The sequence below is a fragment of the Heptranchias perlo genome, chromosome 4, assembly GCF_035084215.1.
Source record: "Heptranchias perlo isolate sHepPer1 chromosome 4, sHepPer1.hap1, whole genome shotgun sequence".
Taxonomy (NCBI): domain Eukaryota; kingdom Metazoa; phylum Chordata; class Chondrichthyes; order Hexanchiformes; family Hexanchidae; genus Heptranchias; species Heptranchias perlo.
In genome coordinates, this window is record NC_090328.1 from 123522541 (window position 1) to 123532726 (window position 10186).

Sequence of the window (10186 nt, forward strand, 5' to 3'; positions counted from 1 at the left end):
CAGTCGGCTGCACATAAATGTATAAGGCAGGTAATGGATGGGTTGTTTGCCAGGGCATTCACTTATGTCAACTTCCCCCGCGATGACAATAGCCAGAATGAGTGGGCAGTCGGATTGGTGTCTCTGGCTTTCTTCCCACAGGTACAGGGTGCCATCGATGGCACACGTGGCAATCTGAGGACCACCACATGAACCAGGAGTTTTTATCAACCGCAAGGGATTTCACTCCATCAATGCACAGCTGTTGTGAAACCACAAGAAGAGATTCATGCAGGTGTGCGCCAGATTCCCTGATGTTTTTATACTGCGGCAGTCCAACATTCCAGACCTCTTTTTACCAGGAGACAGACTTAAGGGCTGGCTCATTGGAGACCCTTCAAACTTGGTTCATGAAACCTGTGAAGAACCCCACCAATGAGGTGCAAGAACGCTACAACGAGAGCCTCATGATCACCAGGTGTGTCATCGAGCAAGCCATTGGCATGTTGAAGATGTGCTTCAGATGCCTGGATAGGTCTGGAGGCGCCCTTCAGTACTCGCCAGCGAGGGTGTCTAGAATCATCGTGGTGTGCTGCGACATGCACAACATAGTGCAGCGGAGAGGGTTGGAGGTGGAGAACCACCAAGGTGCTTGTCAGTCATCTTCTGATGATGAGAACATTGAAGAGGGGGAGGAGAAGGAAGTCGATGAGCAACATGAAGATGGGACACCCATCGCCCGACCAGCCATGTACATGGTAGCCAGGGATGCCCTAATAGCTCAAAGTTTCAGCTAGTGACTCACACTGGGAAAAAAAATGAAATCTCCCGGACCAACACCATCACCAACGCCCCCCTTTGTACAAAACAGACCTTCAACCACGTGTACACCCGTTGCACGTCTGCCCAATAGGTCCCATCATGTATTGACATTCATCATGAAGCAAATGAAAGGGGGAGTTGGCACTCAGGATACAATAATGGTCAAGATGTGGAAGTGGTGCTAATCAATAAATTTTATGTGCTATTATAAAAAAAGGAAACTTCACAACATAACATTTTTTCAAACACCCATGTGCCTACCCTTGGTGAATTACAATTGCTTTAACTTACGATTCCTACCGCTTCTATGTGGCGCACCCCTGTGGCTTCAGCAGAGGTAGTGGCAGGTTGCTCAGATACCTGCCCTGACTGCTGAGATGCTCTCGGCTGCGACCTTTGGGTTTTGAAGCACCTAAAGGCCCTGCCAAAGACTGCTCCAGCTGTACATGTGCAGGGGCAGACTTGGCCATCAGGAGAGGAGGCAGCATTGCAGGTACTGGTTGAGGAGGGGGACAATGGGTGAGAAGTATGAGAGCTTTGAGTGTGTAAGATTCTCAAAATTCACAGATCCCCCAAAACTCTGAGAAAAACCCTAAAAAACCCTGAGTATGGAAAACTTTGGCCATTGACCAAAATCCTAAGATGGAAGGATAGGTGAGAGGTCACCAGACGGAATCCACAACACACACATGGAATGTGGGAGAATTACTGCTTCAGACATGTCTCTGTTTTAATGCAAAACCGACAGCAGGTGGTCGACACTCAGCACTAATTCGAAAGGCAGTTGGCCATTGAAAGAGGCAACTGCTCCAGACATGGTGGGGCCATGTTTTTGTTTTAAAGCAAAACCCATCAACACCTAGGACGTTGGATACAAAAGGAAGCCTTGTGTGACAAGCTCTAACAATGACCCATCGGGAGAAGCAATTGCAACATGATGCGGGACCATCAAAAAGCCATCAAAGATTCTTAAGGACTTTGTAAGAACTGTTTAAACAGACATGAAGTGTTTTTTTTAAAGTGACGAAGACCATTTGTAAGAGAGGGATATAGAAATGGAAACTCGAAACCCCTCTCTCTCTCTCTCTCTGGCTCTTGCTTGCGCTGGTGTTCTGCTTGTCTTGTTCTGCCTGTCTCTGGAAGGAAGAGCAGCTTCCAGCGAACAATAAGGAAAGCAGTTCGACAGGGAAGGTCAGCAGCTCTAGAAGCAGGCCGACACACAAGAAGAAACCAGAGCAACAGTCCCAGTGACCATCAGACACCTCGCAGCAACAAGGGCCTTATGGAACAACCAACCGAACATTGCCACCAACCAACCGGGTAATATTGGGCCGCCGCGACCAAAGAAAACCAACTCGAAAGATAACCAAAGATCCGCAACGTTTCCATTCTACAATCTATTTCTGACTTGCCTCTGGGTGAATTACTGTCAAAGATTCGTTTGGTGAGCATTATCTCTGGCCCTTTAGAGTCCAACTTATCTAGTACAGTGGGATTGGGAGGGGTGAGGTATCTTTCTACTGTAATTTCCCTCGTGTGTACCGAAGTGTTCCCCATTTTATTAGAGTGTTAAGATTGTTGTGTTGTATTTTCTCTCTTGAATAAAGGTCAAAGTTTCTTGCACCAAAACCAGTTGTCTGCTGCACTTTGTCACAACCCCCAAATAAGTCCAAGGTCTAGAACCCAGGGAGTGGGAGCGATTCGGACCGCTCAGAAGTCAGAGGTGAAGCTGACACACACCACCACCCCCTACAAGTGGAGTTCCCACTTCCATATCCCCTTTTGCCATTATCCCTCTCCTGGGCCAGAGCCACATCACTCCTACCACCCTGCTGGAGAGCAGCTTGGTGCAGATCAGTGATGCATTGTAAGGCAATAGATAAGGTATCTGTCATCTTGTTTAAGGTGGCAGACATCTCCTGCACGGCCGTGGTCATGGTCTGCATAGATTCATTTGAGAACTGTGCTTGAAGGTCCACGGTGGCGGCCACTCTCTCCATGGCAGACATTCTCACAATTACCTGCGACACCAATCCGCTAATGTTGGAGTTGGACTCCTCCATCCTCGCCGCTATGGTGGAGAGTGTGTGTGGATGTCTGTCAGTTCCTCGCAAAGTTGCTGCTGTACCTCAATCATTCTCCTTCTCCACGATGGCCCCCTGGGTTCAGCATCTGTGTCCAGCTGAGCAGAGCTTGGAGAGGAGTGTGCCCTCCAACAGGACTCTCCGCAGCTGTCCCCACCACCAGTGTCTATTCGTGCTCACTTGTAAATTGTCAATCATCAAGTGAAAACCCAACTAACTGTCTAACTGGACCCACCGAAGTGCGAGTATTTGCTCTGGTGCATGACTGTATGTCCTGTGATGGTGAACCCTCAGAAGGAATGAGGTCTTCTGAGGAATCATTGTCATGAATCTCCACAGACTCTTGCTCTATGCATGAAGGCCCTGGAAGACAAAAGAAACGAATAAGAATTAGTCCTGGCAAAGTAACAATCTTGACAATCACCACACTCAGGCTTCTCATAGTTCAGTCATTGATGAAATAAAGTCAGCATGTGTGTGAGAGATTTTAAAAAATTCTGTCACCAGGCATCTGCAAGTTCCCAGTCTCTCCATCTCCGATTGATAGCGATGCAGATATGCCATTTATCTCCATGGCTTCCTCCTCTGTATCTGTGAGCTGCATAATTTGTGGCAGGCCATCTCCATTCCTCTCCCATGCATTTTGTGCTCTCTTCTCCTACAATGGGCGAAAGATCAGACCTATGAGTGACTGAAGGTGACGTATTCACACGATGGATGCAGTGTATTGGGTGAGGCTGACTATCAGACAGATGCATCAAATTGCATAAGGATTGGGGTGAGTGCCAGGGGTGGACGGATACATGGGGAGTTGAGGAAGTGCACAGTATGTGAAAGATGGGTGCTGCTGAAACTTAAGTGGGTGTGAGGAGTGATGTGATGGAGTACGCTTGGCTAAACAGAGTGAGAGGAGGGTGTTGTACACCTCAGGATGTGGGTGAATCAGCAACTGTACTCATTTTTTCCGACCTGCTTAGATCATTAAAATACTTCCTGCAGACTGTCGATGTCATTTGGCAGAACGCCTCATCGCCAGAGCTTTCAATCAAGCACCAAGACCTAGCTTGGCTGCTGGTGAGAAGGGCCCTTCCCGTCAGATCCTTCATGCACTCCCGGACTCTCAGCGCCACCGTGCGCTGTCCCCGAGGAGGCTGCGGTGCAGATGAGACCATCACCCACCTCCTGGAATGTGCCTTTGCAAAGAAGGTCTGGAGAGAGATGCAGTGGTATCTGTTCAGGTTTGTCCCGAGCAGTTCCGTAACACAGGACTCTGTGCTCTACGGGCTGTTCCCGGGGACGCACACCGAGACGGACATCAACTGCTGTTGGAAGTCCATCAACTCGGTGAAAGACGCCCTTTGGTGTGCCCGAAACTTGCTGGTCTTCCAGTGCAAGGAGCTGTCCTCGACCGAGTGTTGCAGACTGGCACATTCCAAGGTCCAGGACTACGTGCTCAGGGACGCACTGAGGATGGGTGCAGCCACCGCAAAGGCTCTGTGGGGAAAGGCAACCGTTTAGAGCCTTCCCGCCATTGTATACCGAGGGGCTGCAATCAGGGAAAAATCCCTCGGGCAGAATATAAAATTGAAATTGATGTAATGTACCTGTGTTGAATCTGTAGTGTACCTGTAATGAATCTGTAATCAATAATCTGTATAGAGTGTAATGCAATGAGGCAACCTAGAGTGTCATGAACTGTAATTATGTACAATGTGTTCATTGAACTGCACTTGATGTAACCTGCAAATTATATAATCTGTATTGTGTACATTTGGAATGTGATATGACAACTGTATTGTATGTATTGCTGCAAATTTTATGAATAAAGTATATTTTATGAAAAAAAAACTTCCTGCATTGCATCCAGGACTGGGCCACAGTGCTCCTGCTGCTCATCTCCTCAGCCACCTCCAGCCATGCCGCCTTCGTGAGAGCAGCAGGTTTCTTCCTCCCATTGCCTTTATATGGGGGCCAATGAGACAACCTTGCAAAGGCAGGTATAAGGATGTATGCTAGTCTTGTTACTCAAATAAGGGACGTCTGCTTTTTGCAGTAGTCAGAATATATGGTGCTCAGCAATTTTTGCTGTATCCTTAACCCTCGTTTACTAACCTTTCCTGTCTCTCTTCACACCGTAGCCTTTTACAGAAAACTTATCCTAAAACCTAGTTTACCTGACATTAGGGTATGGTTCCACAGGTGCCAGGTGAACTCCAGAACCTTGCCCAGATAGCTGTTATCCATGTATGTACCTCCCCACCGGGGGAAATCGTTTCTCTCTATCAAATCCTTTGATCATCTTAAACACCTCAATTAGATCACCCCTTAATTGTCCATATTCAAGGGATATACAAGCCTAAATAAAAAATTTGAAATGAAAGAAATAAATAACAACTCTAACTTCAGCTAACTGAAGGGACTATCTAAAACAGATTCCTCAAGAAATATCAGCAGCGTACTTTTGTTATATTCTCCAAAGCTTATAAGTTTTTTTGGGTAAAAATATACTTAAAAAGAGCCCAGCTAATGCAATTGGAAAAATATAATACATTAGAAAAACACTGCCAAAAACACACCCCATCACAACTGGGAGTCGGCTTTTTGATTCTGGGTAACAAAATATAGTTCTTATGTTGCTCAGTAGAAAATTATGATGCAAATAAAGGAATGGTGTGGGTCCCATTTAATGCTGATAAATGAGGGAGTGATCTGCATCTTTTTGTGCCCATTTTGTGACCTGCAAAAGGCATTTTAATTTCTGAGCAAAGTAGTTTTTTTCTCTTGCGAGAAAGAAAAAAAAACTTTGACATGAAATAGTCAGGAGTCAATGTTATTCTTTCAAAATTTGTGGGGAAAAAAACACATGTATAGCATTAAACAGGAAAACTCTCATGTTTGAGGAAACCCCAAGAGCTTGTTTGGGGCAACCCCATACACAGCTAGGCTGTCACGATGACGGAAAGCTGTGCTTCTGGTTGAAGCAAAGCATTGTCTTGGCACTTGTTTCCTGGCATAAGGCAAAACCATAAAAAGTTTATAGTATGACTCAGCCTTTGACTCAATTATTTCTACTAGATTAGATTACAGGTTCTGTTGTTTAACAATTTTCTAATATAGTTCTGTTATTTTTCTGAATCCTTGGTAGCAACATTCTGGAAAAATACAATGAGGTGTACTTAAGCTGAGTAAAATGGTGCCTCTAATTCTCGGAATCCTAAGCCATTCTCATGAATAGAACCCAATACATTATCCAGAGATATTCGGCCCTAGAATAAGATCACATTTAAATATTAGAAAATTAGGTCGCTCGGGATTTTTGAGAAGCAAACATGAAAGTACGGAGCTCCCTTTCTTTTATAATACCAGCAGAGTGATGTGTAGCTTGTTTGTAGAGGATACTGGTTGTTTGTTCCTGAATTAGATAAAAAATAATGAATAACTGAGAGTGGTAACATAAAAACTTACATGAAGGATTCAGATGCTATCATAAAAAACAAACCGAAAGTAGTTCATTACTGTCATACAAATCCCAATATGAGATTGCTTTAAATCAGTCTCATGCATTTAGAAAAAAAAGTAAGAATTCATGTCATGGAATTTGTACACAGTTTATTCCATTTTCTTTCTATTTCTCTTTTGCTAGTGTGTTCCATGGCCAGAACAATCCAAGTAGTTCATGTATGAAGACTGTTAGAATTCAGCCTTGCTCCCAACACTTTTTACTCATGCTTGCCACAAAACGTAGCTTCCATAAGCAAGCCGACGCCTCTTACAAACCAAAACTTAACCTATCTGTGGAGAGAATGGGATGCAGTGCGCCTCTGACATAGGATGGATTGTCCAGTATATACTCCTGATCTGTCCAATAGGTGCAAAAACACAATGCTGACAGATCATACAGTTCAAGCTAACTTATAAACTGTTTATGATGAAAACAAAATATATACAGAAACACGTTAAATCAGCAGAGCAAATTAGCTCTCGCTGGCACATTGAGCTGTTTTCTGAATCCAACACAACAAATTATTTTGAGATTCTTATGCTCCTTTTTCAGAGTCCTTTATATGAGCTTTTTTTGTAGGCATGAGGAGCTCTGTGAATGCGGTAGATTGGAGTTTAACTATATATAGGGCATAATTTCAAAGTTTGCAGATGACATGAATCTCAGAAATGTAGTAAGCACTGAGGAGGATAGTAACAGACTTCAGGAGGACATAGGCAGACTGGTGAAATGGGCAGACACATGGCAGATGAAATTTAACGCAGAGAAGTGTGAAGTGATTCATATTGGTAGGAAGAATGAGGAGAGGCAATATAAACTAAATGTTACAATTTTAAAGAGGGTGCAGGAACAGAGAGACCTTGGGGTGTATGTACACAAGTCTTTCAAGGTGGCAGGACAAGTTGAGAAGGTTGTTAAAAAGGCATACTGGATCCTTGGCTTTATAAATAGAGGTGCAGAGTATAAAATCAAGGAAGTTATGCTAAACCTTAATTACACACTGGTTAGGCCCTAGCTGGAGTATTGTGGCTAATTCTGGGCTTAACTTTAGGAAGGATATCATGGCCTTGGAGAGGGTGCAGTCGAGATTTACTAGAATGGTACCAGGGATAAAAGACTTCATTTACTTGGAGAGACTAGAGAAGTGAGAGAAACTTAGAGCAGAGTAGGTTAAGGGGAGATTTGATAGGAAGTGTTCAAAATCATGAAGGGTTTTGATAGAGTAAATAAGGAGAAACCGTTTCCAATGGCAGAAGGGTCGGCAACCAGAGGACACAGATTTGAGGTAATTGGCAAAAGAACCAGAGGCGACATGAGGAAACATTTTTTTAGGCAGCGAGTTGTTATGATTTGGAATGCACTGCTTGAAAGGGTGGTGGAAGCAGATTCAATAATAACTTTCAAAAGGGAATTGGAAAAATACTTGAAGGGTAAACATTTGCAGGGCTATAGGGAAAGGGCAGGTTAGTGGGACTAATTGGATAGCTCTTTCAAAGAGCCGGCACAGGCATGACGGGCCGAATGCCTTCCTTCTGTGCTGTATCATTCTAACTAAGGGACTGGCAACGCTTATTGTTTTTGACAGCCCACGAGGCCCTACAAACCTGCCAATTATGACAGACCAAAGACATAATGGATTATCTGGAGTATAGGGGCACTTGACGAGCCAACATTCGCACCTCGTCCAGTCCTGATTGATGCTTTGATGAGTGTAATCCCTTGGGAATAGTTTTCTTGTACTAACTGATGTAGAGTTTCCAACACTCTAGAATTCCCCTGGAATTTCCAGGAATTAAAGATTAATCTCGTGGACACTGCTGCGAGCAACACCCAGGAGAAAAATCAAAGGGGCATTCAAATAAATTGTGTGTTTTTTTCAATTTCTTTGAACACTTTTATTAGTTATAAAAATATTGGAGCTGGGGGGAGAAAAGCTGTTTGACTGGGTGGGGTGGTTGGAGTTGAGAGGTCATTTGATGAAACCTCCAGGAATACGCCCAACTAGAGTTGGCAAAGCTAGGCTGATGGCAAATGAAAGCATCTGGCCTGTACTGTGAAACCCTCCCCTGGCAAGGCCCTAGCATAACATTTTACAGCCAGGAGATCAAGATAGCTACCATTTAACTTAGATTATAATGATTCACATTTCATTGTATATAATTAAAGGCTATATAAAAAAACCCATATAAAACACAATTTTGTAACTTGCAGCAGGGTCAGAGTTTAGCACAACATGATGATGGTCAAGCTGAGGACAAGACAGGAAATTTTAGAAACAGGAAAAGGCAATTTTGCCCCCACTCGCCACTCCCATCTGAGTTAATCTTAACCCTACCTTCCTGCCATATGTCTCAATCCTCTTTCTCCAGAAATAAATGTAATTGTCTCTAGAATTCATTTTTACCATTTGCTTCAGTGGCCCTGCCTGGCGAACCTTTGTGTGAAATAGTTCAGTGAGAATTCCCAAGGTGCTCCTGGTTTCCTAACTTTTAAATTACATTCTCTAGTTTCTGTGTGATCACATATGCACCAAACTTCCTGAACCACCAGCCTGTCTATTCTCTCCACAGGTACTGCCTGACCTGCAGAGTGCTCCCAGCTTTTGTTTCAGATTTCCAGCATCTACAGTATTTTGATCATTGTCCATAACGTTTGATAACAAGTTTGGAAGGAGCTGAATACATATCTGTTAGAAATAGGATTTGAGGCTGTCAGTACCAGATAAGGGTGCCACCCCCTCCCCTGTTATTTAGTTGGTTTAAGGGTGACACTCCCCTGTAAACAGTCTGCATTTAGTGATACCTCTTCGTGCAAATAAAGGAAAAGCTCATTCTAACTACCAGAAAATGGGAGGACAATACTTTGTCTGGAATGTGTAATTAGATCCAATCTGCTGTAGAATAATTCAAGTTCTCTGCAATGTATAATTTGATCCAGTCATTGTCAGGCAGGCTACAGAGTTCAGGGAAGGCACAGTGCGACCACTACTGATTTCAGAGAACGGTCAGCGCGATCACTACTCAGTTCAGATAATGCACAGTGATAACCATCTGGGGTTCAGATAATGCACAGTGCTAATCCTGTGGAGTTCAGAGAACGCACAGCGCTAACCCTGTGGAGTTCAGAGAAGGCGCAGTGCTAACCCTGTGGAGTTCAGAGAACGCACAGCGCTAACCCTGTGGAGTTCAGAGAATGCGCAGTGCTAACCCTGTGGAGTTCAGAGAACGCACAGCGCTAACCCTGTGGAGTTCAGAGAATGCGCAGTGCTAACCCTGTGGAGTTCAGAGAATGCGCAGTGCTAACCCTGTGGAGTTCAGAGAACGCACAGCGCTAACCCTGTGGAGTTCAGAGAATGCGCAGTGCTAACCCTGTGGAGCTCAGAGAACGCACAGCGCTAACCCTGTGGAGTTCAGAGAATGCGCAGTGCTAACCCTGTGGAGTTCAGAGAATGCACAGTGCTAACCCTGTGGAGTTCAGAGGACGCACAGCGCTAACCCTGTGGAGTTCAGAGAATGCACAGTGCTAACCCTGTGGAGTTCAGAGGACGCACAGCGCTAACCCTGTGGAGCTCAGAGAACACACAGCACTAATACTACTGATTTCAGAGAACGCACAGTGCTAACACTCTGGAGCTCAGAGAACGGACAGCACGAATACTACTGATTTCAGAGGACGCACAGTGCTAACACTCTGGAGCTCAGAGAACGCACAGCACTAATAATTACTGATTTCAGAGAATGCACAGCACTAATATTACTGAGTTCAGAGAACAGGCAGCACTAATACGACTGAGTTCAGA